Source organism: Protopterus annectens, chromosome 8.part1 (assembly GCF_019279795.1).
Source record: "Protopterus annectens isolate FY-2018-M chromosome 8.part1, PAN1.0, whole genome shotgun sequence".
NCBI classification, from domain to species: domain Eukaryota; kingdom Metazoa; phylum Chordata; order Ceratodontiformes; family Protopteridae; genus Protopterus; species Protopterus annectens.
In genome coordinates, this window is record NC_056742.1 from 119,365,062 (window position 1) to 119,389,105 (window position 24,044).

Sequence of the window (24,044 nt, forward strand, 5' to 3'; positions counted from 1 at the left end):
CATGGACAACTTTAATAGACAGCCCCAGCGTCCGGTCATTAGAAAATGAGCGAGTCCGGTCCAGAAGGGGACTTGGCCTTAGTAGGTCCAATCTCCAGGAAACGGCGACTAATGGCAGCCGTTGAGCCCGGAGAAGACTGCGCGGTGCCCGTTGGCAGTAGTTGTGAGGCGAATGGACTGGGTTTACTGTTGTACTGTTTTATTTGCGGCGGGAGTCTCCCGCGCGGTAAGGAGCGAAGGCTTCACATAAAGTACCCACAAGAAGGCACTGCATTCTTCCCTTTCCTTCAACACCAGGAGCCGGCGCCAGGCGCAGAAGTGGCTGCCGATGGTTGTGTGTTGGCGTGCGCGGTGTGCCAACATTTCCTAGTCGAGCAATGGAATTCGTTCGAGCGGACCCGTACCCCTGTAGAAAAACGCATGTACTGGTTGAAGAGACCTCACCAGTGCGACTCGAGGAGAGTATCGCAGGAGTGGAATCTCACCTACGAACTTGGGGAAGAGAGGAGAGTCAGCGTGAGCAGCAGCCAAAACCTAGATGCTGCCGAATCGGACTTGTCCTCTTTATCTGACAACGAAAATGTGTCTGACCCAGAGCTTGTGCCATCGGGTGCCCATGTGCCACTGCTGTATGAAGAAGACAGTGGGGAAAAGGCTCATAAAGTTGTCCCTCAACCAGTCACGGGGATGCTTTTCGCGGGCCCCCAAACTTCAGGGAATGGGGAGCAAAAACCGGACACAGTTCCGAGGTCTGGCCGCACTACACTGCTCCATCAGGGAAACTCTGCTCCAGATACCCAATCTCTGTTGCGCTTTGGTCCTGAGCTGCTCTCCCCACAGCCGTCGCGCGGGCGAGATGTAACGGTCAACGCCGAATTACCTGCGCGAGATAACATGGTGCTTCGGAGGAATAACCACCCGTGGACGAGGGACTCGCAGCTGGACCTGAACGAGAATGATGATGGAAATCAGCCTAGACTAGATAAGTTTATCGTTAGGCACTGTACACGAGGAGAGTGCGAGCAAGAAAACACCGGGTTTTCAGTGGGAGAAACCTGTTCTCACATTTCCATATCCAGCGTCAGGGTGTCACCTCTGCCTAGGTTTAGGACGTGTAGTGATGACCTCCAGGTAATGGACCGCTGCCCCAGCAACTCAGGTGCAGCTGATCACCGGAACGCCAATTCTTCTGAAGAAAGTGAAATTAACATCACTAGTGACGAGGAAGAGGGGCTGTTTTATTCTGGCAACTTAAAGGATACTGTGTGTAGGCAGCAGTTAAGGGATGGTTGTAGCGTCATTATCAGGGGCTCAACAATGGGTGATGGGCGCGGCTGTTACGTCTGTGGAGTACAGCTGACCCCGACCAGTCAGCATATGGTCCATGCCAATAAACAGGATCGTGCCCCGAATGAGCCTTATTTCCCATCCTTGTGGCTTCACCCACCTTCTCACGGAGCCATACACCTGAGTCCTGGAGGCAGCACGCTAGTCTGTACGTCTTGTCATGCCACTCTTTTGCAACAGTGGCATGATTTTGAGTTGGCCAAAGTACCTACCTTGCAGCGGCTTTATGTATTCCCGTTGAAAATAGCCGTTTCAGGGAGTACCCTTTCTGTAGATAACATTAACAAGGAGTTTGCATTAACTGGAGACAAAGAAGCTTGTTACCTTTGTGGAGAAGACTGTTCCACCGATTTTAAAATTGTTTGTTCTAAAGTGGTTAATGGAAATATAAAAAACACAATGCACTTCCCTTTCATAAATCATTTGCCCTGTCCTCCTGGTGCTAGAGGGTTGAATAAATTTTGGGAGGTGCACAGCTGTGGAAGATGTTACACTGTATTAGAACATTTGTGGATAGGTTATGTATCAAGTTTAAATGAAGAACTGATAACCTCAGTACAGTGTTTTCTTGAAAAGTATCATGAATCAGTTTCCAAAGTAATTCATGCTGGTGGTCCTGGGCCTTTACTTTCAAAGAGTGGGCATGGTTCATTTTGTTATATCTGTGGTACCCAGTTAGAAGCTGGCAGGGAGCTTCAGTTACACGTCAATCCACCAAATCGTTATATTGACAGAGAGCCATTCTTTCCATTTTTGACTGTCCATCCTCCTGCACCCAAGGCTAAGCCTGCTGATTCAACAGGCCTGGTATCAGCCTGCATCTTATGTTACCATGATCTTTTTAGCCAGTGGGTTCAACATGAAAGGAAGACTTCCCAACAGCCCAGTAGTCCTTGGTCTCGACAGTACCAGGTGGAGTCATTTGTGTGTTTTTTCTGTAGACAAGAAAAGAAACGCATTCTTGGATTAACAGCTGTGCGTGTTGCTAGACTTCCTGTGTTCCTGTTTGCTCCTCGAGCAAGCAACACTTTATTTGTGGATGATGGTAAGCAGCTAGTTATTGGAGCATGTGCAGAATGTAGACTGTTTGTATTGGCTGGACAGAATGCAAAACAAGATCACTTATTGGATGCTAAAGAAACACCTATTAGCCAGCAAAAGGTAAGGATTAAAAAGCCTTAAATATATGCTTGAGATTTTCTACTATGCTTAGATTTTCATAATTTTTTCCCATCAAATAATGTATTTGTGAAAGTATGTTTGTCATTCAGACCATTTATTATTTTGATGACTCAGTCTTGCATGCAATGGTTTACTGTGCAGGACCATTGAGAGTAGAGCACTCTCTTTTATATAGCGATTGCAGTTTTGCTTAGATTCAGGAAAAAAAAATTAGTAACCTGTTTTGTCTAATATGCATGGAATGCAATTATTTGGGTTTAGGTAATGTAAAAGAAAGTAAGGACATGTCTTATTTGTTTTTATTTTTAAATGTTATAACTGTATAGTCTATAATTCTTGTTGATAGTTTTTGTTTTGTAGTAAAGCATTGACTAATTTAATGTAATATATTTAGACTATACTCTTAACAGAAAAGGCAAACAAAACTCTAGTATTGTTTTGAGCTGCTGACATTCAGATTTCATGTTCAGAATTTCTGTTACTATAAGAAACAAGATATGGAAATTTTGTACATGAGGTTCATTTACAGTAATCTAAATGCAGTGAAATGACTGTTACGCAAATGCTAGAGCAATGTATGGCTATCTGCATCAATTTTGAAGTGGGCTAGAAAGTGCTTACTTGTTGTTAGATACTATAGACGTTCTTATCATCGTGATGATTTTGGAGTATATTTAATGTTCCATTTTCTTGTTAAGGCAGCAAGAATAGTCACTTAGTAAATAATAATGTTCTGACAGAAATATAAAAAAGTTATTTTTTATTGTTAAATGCTGAGTTTTCTTGAAAGAGTTATTTGCAACATGGAAATGATTTTCAAAATTGTATCATTCTGGTAAAAAAAAATAGTGGAAACTGTCAATTTTCCTTGCAACTTAATGGCAGTTAGCACTTCATAGCATTGTATTTCAGAACTACTTATAACTAAATGTCTTTGTTTTGCAAAACTAATACAGTCATTATAAGCATGCTGTGTCATGGTGCACAGTTATGACAATAGTGAAAACATGGATGCTGCCAAGTTCCATTAGATTTGAAGTCTGGCCTGGAGTGCTCCCTCATAACTTGCTTTTTAATCTGTTAAGTGTATTTTACCTATTATGCAGAACATGCATTCGCCATCTTAATGGTAGGCTTAAAGCTTCTAATTTTTTTTCAATCCCAGTTCACCCAGTAAACAAAGTGCTTGTGCTTGGTGGGTCTTGGTTATTGTCAGACGAATAACCAAGCTTGTAAGTACATAAGGAACTTGAATTGTAGTGACAAGTTAATAAATCACAATTAAAACAAAACAGTAATGCTAGTAGACATATAGTATATAGCTGGGTTCTGGAGAAATATTAAGTACCTTTCAGATGCAGTTGAACCTGTATAGTGGGATGACAATGCTTAAGCAGAAAACCTTCTCCCTCTGCAATTATGGTTGTCCCACTCCAGGTCACTTGATGGCACAGGGAGAGTAAATAGACTAATGGAGTGTCCATAAGGAATAGATAATTGTCAGGGGAAAATGAAGCAAAATAAAAGCATAAATAAATTGCCTATATAAAGACAAATCATATTCTATAGCAGCTAAGGAGGCAGACAAGACACTGGAAATTCTGTAACCGCTTTTTTGTTTGCATTAACATTATTTTAAGCCATTTTAGATTATTTACTACTTTCATCATTACTGATAAACTAGGTGTCTTGACAAAAGATAAGACTATACATTTTACAGTAAACACAAGTCATTTTCTCTAACAAAAAAAATCATGCAGAGTGAGTGACAACTGGGAAAAATAAAAATTATTTATTTTGCTGCCAGCTCAGAAATTAAACACAGTATAATCTCAGAGACTATAATACTTGAATCTGTTTTATATGCTTCCTATTTTTCATTTCCAAAAAAGTAAATCTAATGGTGTATTGCAATCAAAATAAAAATGACACCTGCAGTGTTGACCAGTGTGTCAAGTGGTTGGGAATAGGGAGTGCTAAATTTATACAGAAGTTGAAACCTCTTGCTCTTAAACCTGATGTTAGTTGGTTTGGAATTGTGTTGTGAACCACTTGCTTTAACAAAAGCAGATACATTTGCAAGATAGAGCACTAGCTGAAAATGTGTTAAATATATTTTAGAGTATTTGTTTTTACAAAAGTAGAGACAATTGCAATATGTGGTAAGTATTGCAAGTATTTTGTAGAATGCTTAAAAGCAGAAAACTTCATAAGTTTTAATAGTGATTTGCTTGTGAGGCAGCACTGCCCTGCTAAATGTTAAATTGAAATGACACTCAACACTCTTCCAAAATAAGATACACAGAATGCATTCCTCACTTAGAGACATGCTGTCTCACTTCTGTGAAAGTGATTATTTTCTTTTATTTATTTAATTGCTATAGCTCGCAATAGTGAATGAGGAATTTGCAAAAAAAAAAAAAAAAAAAAGAAAGAAAACAGGAGTGCCTGGCCTCACAAATCCCTTGCATGTATTGATGAAATCCACAGCATTCCAGGTAGCAGAAACTTGCACTTAAATGAGGGGATGCTTGCCTTCAACCACCTCCAGCATCTGCCTATCACTGGGCAAGCATTCTCCACCTTGTCCTCCAATGTAGCAGAGCAATAATAAATTATCAGTAAGTTTACAATTATAAATATTTTGCAGTTCTAAATGTCCAGTCTGCAGAAAAATTACATTGAAAATATATACTGCACAGAAATACAAATATGGAAACGTTGATGAATGCTCATTATCTGGAATTTGATTGTGGTCTATACCAGTGCGCACTTAATGTAGGGCATATAATTTGTGCAGAGCAGTTCATGCACATGGTTAAGATTACACATTTCATTGTATTTATGTGTATCTTTTATAAAGCTATGATGAAAATGTTTACTCGGTAAATTATAAAAGTGTGTTTGTGTTAGGGGTGGGGGTGGGGTGGATTAAAGGTGCATGACTGATTTGGAGAGAATTAAAGTTTATCCAGAAGTTTCTCTCGAATCATCCAAATGATGCTTCTAAACAACAGATATTGGCAGTTCATGATGACATTAATAATTCCAAAAACATGTTACATGCAAGCTATTGAAAATATTTTTTCTTAAAGCTTACAAGTTGGACAACAGAATTTTGACAGCTGACCTCTGCCTAATGTACCTAATGAGTTATTAAACTTTTTATGTGCTGTTTATTAAAATTGTCATAATTTTCATATTTCTTTAAGTTATCATAGCAACCAAGTCACGCAATAACTGCTTAGGCCCTTATGAAAGCTCACAGCTGAGTCAACAAAATGCTGCTGACAATATTTGTGTAGTTTGAGTGTTAACCCAAGATATTATAAGTTATATATGAAACGTTACAAAAATTAATATTTACTATGTTTTAATATAGCAATAACCCATGCCTGGGTGTGGGTAATGCTGGATTTACCCACGGTTGGTGTGGTTTGGTCGTGAAGCCCGAGTGGCCAAACAAAGACAACCGTGGGTAAATCCAGCATTACCCACACCCAGAAGTGGGTTATTGCTATTATAAAAAAAAAATACTTTTCTTTAATAATGGCATTGTATAATGCCTCCTTGCTGCCCTTTCGCAGCTGTGTGGTATTCTGCGGCCATTCTGATGTACTGCGCATGCGTATGCTTACGCACTACATCAGAGCTGTGGGCAAAAGCAACGGAGAAAGCAAGATCACCGTTGCTTTTTACAAACTGTCGCTATGTTAAAGGAGTTTAACATAGCAAGACAGCTTTTAAAAAAGCAACGGAGAATCTCTGTTGCTTTTTTTTAAAGCTGTGTCGCTATGTTAAACCCATTTAACATAGCGAGACACCTTTAAAAAAAGCAACGCAGATAGGAAGATATCTGTTACTTTTTTTAAAGCTGCCTCACTCGTTTAACATAGCGAGACAGTGTGTAAAAAGCAATGAAGATCTTGCGTTTTCCATTGCTGTAAAAAAAGAGTTATACTCATGGAAAAAGTCCGTGCGACCAGACCTTTTTCCATTACTATAACTCTGATTTACAAAGTGCACGCTGACCGATCAGCGTGCACGTTTTGGAATATTAATGGGGGGGTCGTTGTATAATGTGACAGAAAATTCAGTTTAACAAAGACTTGCTGTCTAATGAATGTGAATGTGACCACTGAAAAGCTTTGTTAGTGCTAAACAGTTTGCTATTTATACTTCTTTAATAATGCTTATAGTTTTACATATCTGAACATTTGTTTGAACTGTGAGAAGATAATTTGATTTTGTCAAAACACTCGATATGGAATGTGAGTACAAACTTTCAAGGCTGTGTTGGAAGGAGTTAATTAATGCAGTGATGAGAAAATGAAATGTTATTAATTGTGCTGCTGCATTGGTTCTTGTGCACTTTTTACATTTTTATCTGTGTTTTACTATAGTTTGTTTTTATTTAGCTGTTTTTTTGTTTTACGTAATCACACACTTCTCTGTGTATTATATTTCTGGTTATATCTAAAAATAAATTTATAATCTAGTTGGTTAACAAGGATAGTTAAACAACAGGCAGAATAAACAATGTGTTTGTTTAATAAAAAATAAGTCTTGAAAGTTTATAGACATTTGAAGCTAGAATGTGCTAAAGAAATGCGAAAGTAATGTTTTAAGAAATGAGAAAAACAGAATGTGAAACATGGCCTAAAGAAATTAGTCCTCATTAGATGGAAATGTTTCCACATATACCTATCTTGTTTGTGCTTCATTCTTGTGTGGTTTGTAAAATGTTACATCTGGGTTAGATCGCAGATTGATTCTGAGTAAATCCCTCTTTCAGAGCGTGCACACAGGCCGTACATGCATGTATTCACAATACAGAAACACAGGTATTCACACTGTGATCCCACCATCTCATAATCTTACAAGAAAAATCATCTCTTGCTGATTATTAAATGTTTGTAGTAATTATGATATTCTTCAAATGTGAAATACTTGAAAGCAGTTTAGTTATTGTTGTACGTTCATAAGTGTATATACTAGGCTAAGAACCACCAGGGCCTTTATAAACCTAGTTGTGCAATCCAACCCAATTGTGTCCCTATGTATCGTGGGTCTTTATTAGGAGGGGATATGTTAGCTAGGAAGTTTCTAGAGGTTATGTTGGAGGGTATGTTAGAATGGGCATTACTGTCTGCCTGTATCGATCAGAGACATGGGGGCCAGGAGTCTGGACATCCTCTGTATTCAAGAGACAAGATGGAAGGGCTGTCAGTGCAACAAAGCCACTTGACTTAGCATCCAGAGTCTACTACTTGGGAGAAGGAGGGCTAAAAATGGTGTAGGAATTGCAGTGAGAGAGATGGGCTTCAGAAGGCTGTAAGGGATGTCTTAGAATTAGTGACAGACTCATGGCAATTAGACTCCAGCCTAATGATAAGGCAGTATTTATAATCTCAGCCTGTGCCCCACAGCAGGGTTATGATAGTGAGGAAAAGAGTGCATTCAGACAGCAGTTGCAGGACCTACTAAATAAAACAGGACAACATGAATTGGTCTTAATAATGGGTGATTTGAATGCACATATCGAAACAGACAGAACAGGATATGAGGGCTGCCTGGGTTCACATGGGTTGGGCAACAGGAATAAAGACGGATAGACCATTTTTGACTTCTGTCTGGCAAATGGCTTGATAGTAGCCAACACATGGTTCAGAAATGGAGACAGTCACAAGATCACAAACAAGAGCAGCAAACATGCCACTCAGCTAGACTTCCTCCTAATAAGGATAGGGCACTGGGGTAGAATCAGTGATTGCAAAGTCACCTCCAGTGAAACAGTCGGTCCACAGCATAAACCACTGGTTGCCACAATCAGCTGCAAGCAGTGGTTATAAAAGGCTCTACGGTCAACAGAGACCAGGCTGAAGATTTGGAAGTTGACTGGAGAGATAGTACAACAGTTCAAGAAATTGCTCAGGGCTCTAGCATCTCAAGAAGAGGAAGAAATAGGTGGATTTGAAGAAAAATAGCAGAGTCTCAAAACAGCATGTCTAAGGACAACAGAACAGATATGTGGCCGAGCCAGGTATGGAAATAAGATGCATAAGGAAAGCTAGTGGTGGAATGCAGAAGTCCAGGAAGTCATTGAAAGTAAGAAGGAGTGCAGGAAAAAGTGAGAAATAGAAAAGACGTACCAGGCCAGGAAGGAATACTGGTTGGCTAACAGAGAAACTATGAAAGTAGTTGTAATAGTAAAGCACAGGGCATAAGAGACACTGTACCAGCTTCTGGAAAGCGAGCCAGTAGGTGGCACAAAGAAACTGTATCAGGTTGTAAGGCAAAGACAGAAAGATAAAGAAGATAGACACCTTTCATAAGGGATTCTAGCAACAACCTGCTCACCAGTCCACAGGATATCAAAGGCAGATGGAGGGAGTACTTGCAGCAGATTCTGAATGAAGAAAACTCCACAGAAGCTATACTGCCGCAGACACAGCCTACAATGAGAGGAGAAGAAAAGGAGCCCACTCTAGAAGAAGTAAGAACAACACTAAGGAAAATGAAGTCAGGGAAAGCAGCAGGCTCAGATGAGGTCATAGCAAATATGATAAAGATGCTGGGTGAGATAGGGGAGAAATGGCTTCTGAGGGTACTCATAGCAGTGTGGAGAGAAAGGCTTATCCCAAATGACTGGAGAATATGTATAATAATGCCAGTAATCAAGAATAAAGGGGACATCCACAACTGTGGGCAGTACAGGGGTATAAAATTCCTGTCACATTGCATGAAAGTTCTGGAGAGGGTAATTGATAAATGGTTAATGTAGAAAGTAAGATGGGAAATGAGTAGTTTGGATTCTGATCAGGAAGCAACATCACTGACCCCGTATTTGCAGTGAGACAAATAGTTGAGAAGAAGCTAGAGATAAGGAAAGAGTCTTAGAAGTTGGAGATAAGGAAAGAGTCTTAACTAGGTGTTCTTAGACTTGGAGACAGCATTTGACAAGGTCCCAAGAAAGCAGATATTGACAGTACTGTAGTGGTTCGAAGTCCCTTAAACATTGGTAGAGTTAGTGCAGACTATGTACAAGGACCCAGTGACTCAAGTAAACAGTGTTCCGTCACACAGAGGGGTTCCCAATGGGAATGGATGTGCACCGGGGTTCAACTCTGAGCCCATTGTTGTTCATACTGGTGATGAACTACATCAGCAAACAGGTTGGAGAGGACAGATCAATAAAGTTGCTATATGCAGACGATGTGGCATTAAGACTCTAAGCAAGAATTTCAGCAAAGGATAGGGGAATGGAATGCAAAACTGAAGGCACATGGAGTAAAACCAAGTACAGATTACACAGTGGTAATAGTAGTAAATTTGGGAAATCAGAAGAAGCTGAGAATTGAGATAGAATGGAAGACAGTGGAACAGGTTAATAGTTTCAAGCATCCGGGAGGGATGGTTGAGGAAAGGGAAGTCCGAATGAAGAGGTCAAAGCTAGAATCTGAGGGGCTGCAGTCAAGTGGAATAGAGTGTCAGTTGTAGTGTATGACAAAAGAATGCCAAAGAAGGTGATAAGTAAGGTGTACAAAACTGTGGTGCACCAAGTACTGCTGTATGGTACAAAAAGCACAGCAGATGAGGAAGATAGAGGTGATGGAAATGAAGTGCCTGCGATGGGTTGTAGGATGCACACTGTGGGACAGACAAAGAAATGAGGACATAAGAACAGAAGCCAAAGTAGCTCCAATTGCAGAAAAGATCCATGAGAACCGATTACGGCAGTCTTGGCACATGAGCAGAAAAACAGAAGACAATCTGGTGGAGAAGATATGGGACAGTCAGGAAGAAGGAAAGAGGAAATGAGGGCATCCAGCAAAGAGGTGGATGAGTTTTGTGAGAGAAGATCTGTGGCAGCCAGACATGAGTGTTGAAGTAGGCAATGTCCCAAAGACAAATCTTCCAATATAAAAGATATGTCAGAAAGCAAATTGAAGTCATGCTGCTTAACGCTAGGAGCTTTAACCTGAAAATGCACTCACTGGAGGCTTTTCTTGCACTGGAGGATACCGATGTCTGTGCGTTCATGGAAATTTGGTTCAGGGCTGAGGAGAGCACCCCTGCCTTATCAGGCTATACCGCATTCCACATATTCTGATCCCAAAATGTGGTCGGAAAGACTAAGGGTGTTGGAGTCTTTATCTTTATTCAGGACAGGCACATCTCCAGACCGGTTTGCCAGCATGAAGCACTGGGATTACTCCAGGTGCAACTGACAGCTGGCAAGACACCCATCCAAGTTATAGCCAGCTGTAGACCCCCAGCCATGACTCAGGGCACCCACTCCTCTTACCTGGGTCTACTTGACTTCATCAAGGTACCCCCTCACATCTTGATCCTTGCTGACTTCCAACTACCCCACCATAGACTGGATGAGCTATTCCTGCACTAATGCACTCACTCAACGATTCCTTGACTTCATGAATTCTAACGCACTAGACCAGCTCATTTCATCCCTCACAAGGGAAGATAACATTCGGGACTTGGTTTTCACCAACATGGGTGACTGCTGTACCACTCCCAAAGTATGTTCTTCCCTGGTAAGATCAGATCATCGGACTGTCTTATTCGAAGTTTCTATCCCAATCAACCTCCCCAGCCATAATCAAGCTAAAAAACTTATCAAAAGCTGACTACAGCCTCATAAGGGAGGGTATCTGTAGCTTCACACCACTGCTCCCCTCAGAGGATGCCAACAACTATGCTGAACAGTATGCTAATGCAGTATACAAGCACCTGTACAACTGCATGGACTCAGCCATACCCAACAGAACTAAAGCTTGCTCCTCAAGGAAACACAAACCTGTTTGGTGGGCATCCTCTATCAACAGGCTTTACAACAAAAGGAAGAAACTGTTGTCTAAGGGTAAAAAGGAACAAATTCCAATTGAAAAAACTCCCTCCTTAGCCTCAACAAGCAAATTAGATCACTAGTGAAAACTTCCAAAGCTAGTTATGAATCAAAACTAGTCTCCGAAACAAAGGGAAACCACAAAGCCTTCTTCAGTTATGTCAGGAACCTCCATGGCAAAGCCCAGGTTTGTTCCTATTTACACTGATCCTGTTGACTTAGCCAACCTGCTAGCAGATAGGTTCAGTGCAAACTTTACCACCTGTCCCCCCAGAAGGCCCTTTCGACATCCCTGATACTTGTCCTGCACCTCACATCTCCGTAAATCAAATGTTAACAGTCCTCATTGACTGGGGTGACAGGTGCTGACATAGGTTTCTTTCTGGGGATAAAACTCTTGGCTAAGCTTGTAAGGGCCCCAGGCCATTAGCCTAGTAACCTCCTATGATCCTATAAGAAGGCAGAGTGTGGCACTGAATCGAGAGAGAGAGAGAGAGAGAGATGGTGGCAGTTAACATGACACCCCGACCCCATGTAAAAAATGGGAAAAAGGGGGTTGATGATGGTGGAGATGATTTTAGTCAGTGACTTTGGCAGCAGTCATTTGTCTGTGTTAAACCTTCTTGTAAGATGTTTGTGTCATGGGAGGAATTTATGGTAGCTCCTAATTTACGTGAGAACCTGGTTAGCCAAATACCCTGTACGTTAGCCTTTACCTTTGAGAAGTAGATGCCAAGTAGGAGTGGTCACAATGTAAAAAGTTTATTGCGGAATACAATAAACTGTATAATCCAAATCTTTAAGCACAATGTAAACACACTAATACAAACACTTTTCGTTTGCACTAAAGCAAACTTCCTCAGAAGACCTTGTGATTAAAAACACTACAAGTTTAAATTAGTATTACTAGTGACATCACAATTACATAATTATGCTGCTATTCAAACTTTAAAGATGTAGTGCTTTAAAATAACGAACCACTCAGTTTAATCAAAAGCACACTTTAAAATTTCCTTATACCAAATATACTATACTTGTTGTTGTAACATTTTAAGAATAGCCCTGAATGTAATACTTGTGACCTATAAAAATGTATATGTGTGTGGTATATCCATCTGTACCAGTATATATAAAATCATAAATAAAAAATGTGTGTGCTAATCGTTCCCTTAAATTCTGTATGTTCAAAAATACCTGATAATAAAATTCAACAACATATTTAAACCACAATTGCCACTGTATACTGTAAAACAAATGTACTATCTACACATATTTCTATTTTTTAAAATGCAACTAACTGAACACATATCATTCAACCCAGGCACTCTATATGCATCAAATCTGATTTGCAATGTTAATTCGATTTCTTCTAAAATAATTGGTATCTGACCCCCTCTCGGGGGTATGTTTACTTGATCTATTGCCATGTATGCAAAACTATGGCCGGGTGAGGTATGTACATGCTTTGCTAATGCATTATCCATTTTACCTTTATTTATAGCATACTGGTGTTCATACACTCTCACTCAAAGTTTACGTTCCGTTTTCCCAATGTAAAACGCGTCACACTGCTTACACTTTGCAAGATAAGCTATAAGTTTAGACTGGCAGGTGAATTTAGATCTCAACTTGTATTTCAAATTATTAACAACAAAATTATTGGAAGTTTCCATGTACTTACAATAATTGCATGCTTCACATTTAAACATGCCAGTTGTTTTTATAGTTTGAAACTTCAATGGTTCAAAAACATTTTTCATATTCCTACCCCTTCTAAAGGTTGTACGGGGTGTGTCACCCAGTCTATCCCATAACACTGGAAATGATTTAAATAAATTCCAATTTTTCTTTAAGATGCCTATTACTAGGTGACTGTCACAGGTAAATGTGGTGATGAAATTTGAACTATAGCTATTAACGCTACATGATGCAACCTTTTCATTTCTGTATGTGGAGGTTACTGTTTCAAAAGGCTCATTTGGTGTATCCGTTTCTATGTCAAATTGAATTTTTACCGTTAATATCGGTGAATAAATTCCATTCATCCTTTTACCTGTAACCTCGTCAGTCAACTTGTCAATTAGATCTTCAGGGTAACCTCGGTCTAAAAACATAAGTTTAAGATGGTTGCATTCAGCATAAAAATCACACAATTGTGTTTTAATTCAGGCCTCTCTTACTAATTGGCCTTTCATGACTGAACGTTTCTGGTGGAAGGAGTGGCAACTTGAAAAATGGAGAAAATCATTTGAATACGTAGCCTTCCTATGTATGCTTGCCTGGAAACAGAGTGAAGTTCTATTTTTTACAACCAAAACATCAAGGTATGCTATTTCTTCTGTACTAAACACCGAGGTAAACTTAAGGAAATCAGTTGTACCATTAAAATAATGCAATAAATCAGACCCTGTTTGGGCAGAACCCTTTACCAGGATAAAGATGTCATCCAAAAACCTGGTATAATAAATTGTTTTGTTGGTTACATTGAGGTTGTTAATCACGTACTCTCTCTCCCACTCGGCCATAACGATATTGGCAAAACTCCCCCCGCAGAGGGACCCCATGGCAATACCAGACGTTTGCAAATAAAAAGATTCCTCAAACATGAAATAATTTTTTGTTAACACCAGATCTAGTAATTCAATCACTAGACTAATCTCACAATTGGCTGCACCATTCTGCTTTAGTCTGGAAACTGTCCAGTCCATACCCACAGAATGGGGAATACAAGTGTAGATGTCCTTGACATCTATTGTTAGGAAATTATAATCATTGCTATACTCAATTTTATTTAAGTCCGCAAGGAAGGACCATGAATCCTTGCACACTTGAACCTCTGGTTTTAAATACCTTTTTAACAGATCATCCACAAATTTCGCTATAGGGTATGTAGGTGAATTTCGACCATCAGCTAGTGGTCTCAAAGGAGGTGAAGCTATACTTTTATGTAGTTTGGGAATCCCAAACATATAAGGATAGCGTGGGCAAGAAACAGAAAAATAATTGTAAATTTTCTAATCGATGCTGCCATCGATAAACAAGTCTTTAATACACCTGTTGATTAGCTGATAGGCCCCGTTCACCTCTGAGCATGAGCTTGGTTTATAAGCTGATGAGTCAAGTAACTCCTCCATGCATAAAACATAATTACTAGTGTCAAATATTGCTAGTCAACCACCTTTATCTGGTTTACATACCCTTATTCTCTGAGTTTTGATGAAAGATAAAATTTCTTTTTCATCATTCGAAATATTGGGTTTCCCCACCCTATAATTTAAACGTGGTATCTGCCTAATGTCCAACTCACAGATTTGCTCAAATGTTTGTAGGACTGGGTTCAAGGGTGGATTAAAAGTACTTGAGACAGAAAAGGGGTCGAGGTGTGATATAGATTTACCATCAAGACTAAGTTCAACTTCCTCACAAATAACTTGATGTCAATAATTGTTTTCACAACGTCTAGTTTCAGGGTTGGTACAAAAGTGTACCCCTTTGACAACAGGTCAGCCATATCCCTGGTGATGTTAGAAATAGAATAATTGTAAATTTTAAAATCGCCCTTACTGTTGGGTATTACCAATGGGTTACAGGGGGCATTACAAACTGATCCTTGGCTGATAGAGTCAGGCTCATCTAACTCACCCTGAACACTGTTGGTTGAATAATTGTCAAAGTTAGAAACCACATCATGTACAACAATGATATTAGATTCAACAGTGGTATTATTTCCTCTATGTACACTCATACAACTGTGGGGTGTTCCTGGTCAACTACATAGTTGACCGTGTTCCAACCAGAAGATATTTCTGTTGTTATTTCCTCCATCTCTTGTTCCTTTTGTTTCTGTTGTTCTGGTTGTTGTTTGAGGAAAAAATTATTTGCTTCGGTTTTGCCCCCATGTGATTGTCCCCTTGAAAAACCGAGTTTTGATTTTGTTGACGTGGATTGGCTTGAACCTTAGGGTTGCTGGTGTTATTATGAATTCTCTCACTATGTCTAACGGCTGTATCATCATCTAGGATAGATTGATTACTGCAAGCACCCGGCTCTTCACTGGCAGACAGTACTTCAGTACTGTCAGCTGAATGGTTGAAATTTATGTTGGGGGCAACATTCTCAAAACCTGTACTGTCCAATATATTACTGTGCATGTTAAAATTAGATTTGGGCCAAACCTGGGCTGGAGATGGTTTAGGGTAGGCAACACCCTGTTCATAGGCTTTTAAATCTCTGTCCAATTTTTTAATTTTATTGAATTTCACTTTCACCATGTGGTCATTTATACTTGAAAATATACGACCATACTCAAACTTGTAATGATCAAAATTAAGGTCTCCCTTAATTTTATGGTCTAAATCAATCACAAGTTTTGATAGATTATCTGCCCATAGGTTATAATGCTTGGTGATAATTTCTAAGAGCTCAAGACCCTGACGATCAAATAAATTAAGTCCACATGGAAAGGTGACCCTGCTTCCAGTCCAGTAGGGAAATGATGACACATAAGACCTTTTGGGACCACTTTGAATTTTAAACATTCTTAGAAATAGGCAATTTCAAGCTGTAACTTTTTGAATTTTACCAAATAGGAATCAAACTTTTTTAAATCTGAGACAATAGTAGATAAAATGTTATTACCTCCGTCCTTTTGAACTGCTGACATAGTTTGAGAAATGCAAGAAAAGGTAATTTTTTCAGCTAGCCAAGAATCCAGTGACGGCTGTGTGGGATTGACGTTCTTCAACTCCTCAATCCTGTTATTGCCGTTATTACCCATTGTAGATGGTACAACAGTTGCCAGTGCTATAGAAGCAGGAAAACAATGTTGCGACTGATTCTGTTGCAAATTAACATGTCTGGATCCTGTACTGATAAGGTTGTTGGAAGCAGGTGTCCGTTGTTGTGATTGAATATACAACGGAGACACATAGACAGGGTTATCATTAGTTAAACAATTATTTGTCGTTGAAACAGAAGTCCGTACAGGAATTGAATGTGTATAAACTTGATTTATAACTGGTAAGCCCTCTCCTGGTCGACCACTGTTGGTGATAACAGGTATAGTAGAAAAACCTGAGCCAGAAATACGACTATCCAGGCTGATGGAAGAATATGTCTGGACCGGTTCCTGACAGACCGGCCTGCCAGTCGCCGGTTGAATTTGACTGTGGAGAAAGCATTGGTTCTTATCCATTTCATCGAGTCTCTTCATGATAGACTCGATCTGGGTGGAAATGAATCATACAAGGTCTCAGTGTTGTTGCCGGCATTATCGGCATTACCAGTTCTTACTTTACCAGTGTTTTTACCGTCATTGCCATTGTTAGAACTGCCTTGAGTATTACCGCTTACGGCAGTATCAACTCCAATATCCTGGCTGCTCGTTTGTGGAACTTCGCCTACCGTGGAAAACAAGCTTTGACTCGCAGTTGTATCACACAACATACTGGAAACTCAGAAACCAATCGAAAAACTGATAAAAAAAAACAAAACAGCCGGTCCAAGGTACACTGTAAAAAGTTTATTGCGGAATACAATAAACTGTATAATCCAAATCTTTAAGCACACTGTAAACACACTAATACAAACGCTTTTCGTTTGCACTAAAGCAAACTTCCTCAGAAGACCTTGTGATTAAAAACACTACAAGTTTAAATTAGTATTACTAGTGACATCACAATTACATAATTATGCTATTTAAACTTTAAAGATGTAGTGCTTTAAAATAACGAACCACTCGGTTTAATCAAAAGCACACTTTAAAATTTCCTTATACCAAATATACTATACTTGTTGTAACATTTTAAGAATAGCCCTGAATGTAATACTTGTGACCTCTAAAAATGTATATGTGTGTGGTATATCCATCTGTACCAGTATATATAAAATCATAAATAAAAAGTGTGTGTGATAACCGTTCCCTTAAATTCTGTACGGCTTTTCATGTTCAAAAATACCTGATAATAAAATTCAACAACATATTTAATGAAAAGCCGTACAGAATTTAAAGGATATTAGGGCAAAAGTAACCCATGTGATATCACAGCTAGACAAGACATGTCTTTCAAAGAAGGGAGTAGCCTAGAGTTCAGGAAAGTGCTTTTTAAGCATGTTGCAGATTGTGTTGATCAATGTAAATTCTTTATTTGTAGCATTTTTAGTATACTGTGCTGTGCAATCTCCACACATGGTGCACTTTTTGTTTTGGTACTGTTTAAATTATATGTTTATGTTCCTCCCACATTCCAAAAACATGCAGTAGGTGGATTGGACACTCTAAACTGGCTATAGGTGTGAGTATGCATGTGATGTAGAAGAACTACTACGGCATGGCTAGCTACCTGGTGGTGTAAACCTTGGCTCTAGATGATTGTCACTGTTGAAGTTGCACCCTGATCACATGTGCAAAAAATGGGAAAATGGAAGTTGTGGATGGATGGATGGTTGAATGGATGGCTGGATAATACTAGTAAAGCAGCCACATGTCGATACTTATATTCAGTTATCAATAACTTGACATTGTGATACTTGGATTCACATGGTTAACAATCTGTTAATCCCATGTTTGTTTTAACTTTGTTCATTAATCAAAAAAAAGTTGAACACACAGATTAAGTATTTATAATCTAACTTGTGATCAGGAATTAATTAATGACAATATTATTTTATTTACTTTCAACAAAAGTTTTAACAACTGGACCAGTCACTACTCAGCTTGTATTGGAGACTACTTTATTAAATGGATATATATCTTAGGTACTTTGGTCCATGCCAACATCCTCTACAAGCTCAAATTCCATAACTGCATTCTATACAGCTCCCTTTCTTGCTTAATTTCTGTTATCTAATAGCTTTTTTCACCTTTCATTTTGATGACTTGTGCTGTTTTTCTATTTTCTTGTTACCTCTTTCTTAGTGACTGTCAGTACTACATGTAGCAACACTTTTACTTCTTTAGCACATGTTATTTTGCCCCATCTCAACAAAAAACATCTCAATACTGAGGTTGAATATTCTTCCAAGTGTAAGATTTGCCATATCATTAAGTTAATTATTGTAGTAAGACATCTCTTTACATTCCCAGAATATATGTTCCCAATAATTTTCTGAACCATCATATCTCCAAAATGTGCCTTTTGTCTGTGGCAATATTTTTAGTCTTTTAGAGGCATATAAATATTTATGTAAACATTTCTAAACAAAATTTCGAAATGTTCAACATTTAGTTGCATAGTCCTGTCTGCACATCCATGGGACATATATCATTTTCATCTGCAAGGCCATGGAATGTGTCATAACTGACCTAATTAACCGTGATATCAAAAAAAAATCTTGTAAGGCTTGAATCCCAACAATTTTGCTTTGTTGAGAGTGGATCCTGTCTAATGAAGAGATAAACTTTTTTAGAGCATAATACAAGTCCTGGATAATGGTCATGTTGTCCATATAGCATACCCCAGCCTCACTAAAGCATTCAACACCATATCACATGCTTATATAACTAACAAGCTAAATGAGCTTGGATTGCAAATTGGCTGAGGGACAGAACCTATATAGTACAGGCGACAGGTACATCATCAGAGAGCATGAAGATGACAAGTAGAAGAGACAGATCCTATATATAAATAAAACCAACGTCACTGCCAAAATACCAGACAAATGCTCCAGTTCCAGTTATATTGTTGAATAAAACAGTCCCAAAATCAAAGGAATAGTAGTGAAGCAGGTATCTTAAAAACAGATTTATTGCCAAATAAACAGACAACGTATAGTCAGATTAGCGCTTTCTCTCGTAGAGCTTCTTCAGATCGTGAATGACAAAACAAATACCTTACAAGAAATTTATTCAATACTGCTCTGCTTATTAACCTATCACATTCATTTACCAATCAAGCCTTAAAGTGAAGAATGTAAATGCATAGTGTTTTAAAGAGCTCAGAGTGTCTTCTCCAAGAATCTAATGTCTGCTTGCATATCCATATGAATATAACATATAGTACATACAAATATGCCTACATCTAAACACTGTTCATATATGAAATTCAGCACATAAATATAAAAGCTAAAGCTAAGAAATACACATATCTTAATAACCAAAAAATATATTTTTAGAACCAATGCACCGCCTTGGAAGCTATGGTGTTATAATCTCTACCTGTATATTATTGATATACCTATGTATTGTTAATGCATATTAGCTTTCATTTTATGTTCCTACGTTTCCTAAGCATGGATTTTATTGAGGCTCTTTCATTAAGTCCAGAGCCTCTATCTGCTCTCAGCTTGATTATCCAATTACTCTCCTTACTTTCTGTATAATTTCTAACATCACCACCACGTACACTAGGTGTGATAACCTCCAAGGCTTTGAACAGAAATATATGTCCTTCTCCTTTATGGACAACATGTTTCGCTAGAGCATTATGTAAGGATTTCTTTTTCATATGATATACATGTTCACGTATTCTTTCCTTAAAAAGGCGATTGGTTTTCCCAACATAAAAACAAAAACAGACTTGACACACAGCTAAATAAACTAAATTAGACGTTTTACAATCTGCATTTACTTGTGTGATAAACTTTTTATGCAAATCCGGATGGAAAAACTCTGTGCTAGTGTCTATGTAACAACAATAGCGACATTGCCCACATGGTTTGGTGTTCCCATCATGAATTACATAAGGCTTGTTTTTGGGATAACATAACATCCTTTTCAGGTTATATTTGTTCCTGAATAAAAAATGTGGTTTCTCTCCAACTATCTGTTTTATATCATTATCTACAGACAAGATAGACCAATGTTTTGTGACTATATCCCTGATGTCTGCATAATCTGATGTATAAGAAGTTGAGATTCTGACACATGATGATTCCTTACTAATACCTTTCTTATCATAAATCTTCGTAGGTCCAAAATATGGTGCCGCTACATCTGATCTTAAAATTGGAACATCCATTAAATTGGCATCTACTTCCTGGTGGCCATAACCTCTCTCCAAAAATCTCAACTTCACATTGTCTATCTCTGCCTCAAAACCTACCTCAGTGGCATTTAACCTCGAGGCCCTCATGCCTTGACCTCTAATAATGTTTCTGAAGATGTGCGGTGGATGCATACTCAACCTCATTAAAAGTGTGTTATGATGACAAGGTTTACAATAAATACCTGTATTTATTAAACCGCATTCTAACCTCTCTATATATAAATCCAGAAACTCAACCCTATGGTGAGAATAATTCATCATAAATGTGAGAAAGTCTGTTAAATTGTTCATTGTAATAAATAGCGAGCCAAGTTGTTCTTCTCCCTCATTCCAAAGGACAAAAAGGTCATCGACAAAGTGACGATAAAAGATCACATGCTGTTTAAATTCTTCCTTTTTGAAGAGCACCTCTTCCTCCCAGTGTGCCAGAAACATATTAGTGTAACTGTTGGCACATGGGGTCCCCATGGCCACACCATACTATTGTTTATATATGGTGTCTTTAAACATAAAGATGTTATTCTCTAATATTAGCTCTAATAAATGTGCTATCAAATCAATCTGCACTGGTGTATAGTGACTATGTTTGATCAAATAGTCAGAAACATTCTGAATGCCTAACTCATTAGGTAACACTGTGAACAAGGACTGCACATCTAACATGGCCAGTATGCATTCATCTATGTTGTCATGTGACTTCAGGCACTCATAAAGCTCAACTAAAAATTGTTTGGAGTCTTTCAACACAAAAATATTCTTGTTAAGAATTGGTCGGAGATGTCTCTCAACATACACCGACATATGTTCTGTAACCCAACCCTGTCCTGAGACTATGGGTCTCATAGGTGGGTTATCAGCATTTTTGTGGATTTTAGGGAGTCCATGTATCACTGGGACTAATGATGTTTTAATCGACAAATATTCAAAAAGGTCTTGATCTATAATACCACCCTTGTACATATCCAAGAGAGTGTCTAAAACATATCTAATGGTATCTTGCATTTCATCATTGTTCATGACTTTGTAGAACTTATCATTCAGGAGTTCACTCATAGAAATATAATAATGTTCTATATCCATAATAACTATACGACCCCCTTTATCTGCTGGTCTTATTATAATTGATTTTTCATCTTGCAGCTGTTTCAGACTCTGCCTTTCTTTGTAACTAAGGTTGTCTTTCCTTCTATGCCTGTTATCTCTATAAAATTCATGGAGTTCATCCTCTGTCAATTTTAAATAGGCCTCAAATAAAGGATGGTATGGTGGTACAAAATTACTTTGGTTCTTGAACCTAGGTTGTTCACAGGAACTCACTGTTTCATTAGCTGATGCCATGCTACCATTACTGATCCATAACTTAAGCATCACATTCCTACAAAACATTTTCATATCTACAATGGTATCTGTTAAATTGCTACCACTTCTAGGAATAAAACTTAAACCTTTATTTAATAGCTTTTCTTCATCTAATGTTAAACTGTAACCAGATATATTACAAACTAATGTTTGTTGTTGGTCCACATTTTCTTGATTGTCTGATGGGGTATAAACTCCCCTGAATGTTTCCTTTTTTGTCTACCTCTGCTCATGGATCTTGCCCTTCTTATCCCTTTGTCCTTGCGGACCGGAAGGGGAAAAGGGATATCTCCACTTATTCCATGAGATTAATTCACTGTCTTATTTAAGCTTTTAGGTCAAACCACTAACTCACATGAGTGTGGTATAGTAACTGATTTATTCCTCACTACCTGAATTTCTGGATATAAATTCTGAGCATGTGTTTCACTCGTTCCTAAATCTTGTGTGTCTTGTAGGCTAGTGTCACTATTGTTAACCAATATACTGGGGTTTGTATTTAATGCAACTCCCTCTAATGGTGCTTCACTAACCGTAACATCATTTTGTGACATGTTGTCAATATTAAAATCAGGGTGCACTACATCTCTCCCTAATGGAGGATTAGTTCTATCAACATTCATCACATCCATAATATTATGAGATGAGGAAGAGACCACATTCTTCCTACTCAAATTCACATTCAATATATTATCTCTACGTTCATTTGAGTCATTATCCATAACTTCAGTCATATTTTGTCCATACCTAGGCCATGTGAAGACATGTCCTAGTCTAAAATCATTACAGTCTCTCATGATTTTATTCCTTTTTTTGATGGAGTAACTTGCGTTCAAATGCTGAAACTCCATCCAATAAACTCTCGAACAATGGTTGTACTGTTGTATTCGGAAAATTATTAAAAAGAAATTGTTGTTGCTTTCTAATTTTCTCCGTGAAGACTGTCTCTTCAGGACTAAAAAAGTCAATTAACAGTTTTAAATACTTCCTGCTTACCTCGAGATTAATTTGCTGCCATTTCGAGAGTAAGTCAGGATAATGTTTTCTTTGACTTGGTATATTAAAAACACAAAGTCCCCTTGGTACTATCGTTTTATCTAGACAATATTGAAAATGTAAACGCTGAGTCTGTAAGTGTTTCAACCGAAGGAAATCTTTCTCCATGTCATCTAGTGATTTCTGCAGTCTCTCTAAGTCCGCCGTCACTCCGTTGACATCATCAGTTTGAGCCGTCACATCAAACTGCCAGGAAGCTACCTTCGAACATTCAAGATACTGTCGAAACCTCTGTTGAAGGGTTTCAATAGCTTGGTCTTCACCTCGTGGATCATAGTCCAACTCGATGTTAGTAGTACCATCCTGCATCTCCCTGCTTCTGGTAATGGCAGAAATAATTATAAACAATATAGATAAAACCAACGTCACTGCCAAAATCCCAGACAAACGCTCCAGTTCCAGTTATATTGTTGAATAAAACAGTCCCAAAATCAAAGGAATAGCAGCGAAGCAGATATCTTAAAAACAGATTTATTGCCAAATAAACAGACAACGTATAGTCAGATTAGCGCTTTCACTCGTAGAGCTTCTTCAGATCGTGAATGACAAAACAAATACATTACACAAAATTTATTCAATACTGCTCAGCTTATTAACCTATCGCATTCATTTACCAATCAAGCCTTAAATTGAAGAATGTAAATGCATAGTGTTTTAAAGAGCTCAGAGTGTCTTCTCCAAGAATCTAATGTCTGCTTGCATATCCATATGAATGTAACATATAGTACATACAAATATGCCTACATCTAAACGCTGTTCATATATGAAATTCAGCACATAAATATAAAAGCTAAAGCTAAGAAATACACATATCTTAATAACCAAAAAATATATTTTTAGAACCAATGCACCGCCTTGGAAGCTATGGTGTTATAATCTCTACCTGTATATTATTGATATACCTATGTATTGTTAATGCATATTAGCTTTCATTTTATGTTCCTACGTTTCCTAAGCATGGGTTTTATTGAGGCTCTTTTAAGTCCAGAGCCTCTATCTGCTCTCAGCTTGATTATCCAATTACTCTCCTTGCTTTCTGTGGTATAATAAATACAGGTATTTATTGTAAACCTTGTCATCGTAACACACTTTTAATGAGGTTGAGTATGCATCCACCGCGCATCTTCAGAAACATTATTAGAGGTCAAGGCATGAGGGCCTCGAGGTTAAATGCCACTGATCTTTTATATTTATGTGCTGAATTTCATATATGAACAGCATTTAGATGTAGGCATATTTGTATGTACTAT

General features: G+C 38.3%; 1 long non-coding RNA gene across 2 annotated transcripts in view; it reads left to right on the forward strand.

Annotated features, from left to right (window-relative positions):
* The first annotated feature begins 2,329 nt into the window (after positions 1–2,329).
* The window catches only part of LOC122810233, a 1,589,896-nt gene continuing 1,568,181 nt past the window's right edge, over positions 2,330–24,044 (forward strand). For both annotated transcript variants that reach the window (XR_006366066.1, XR_006366067.1), the window contains exon 1: positions 2,330–2,508. This is a non-coding gene — a long non-coding RNA (uncharacterized LOC122810233). The remainder of the gene's footprint in view (positions 2,509–24,044) is intronic.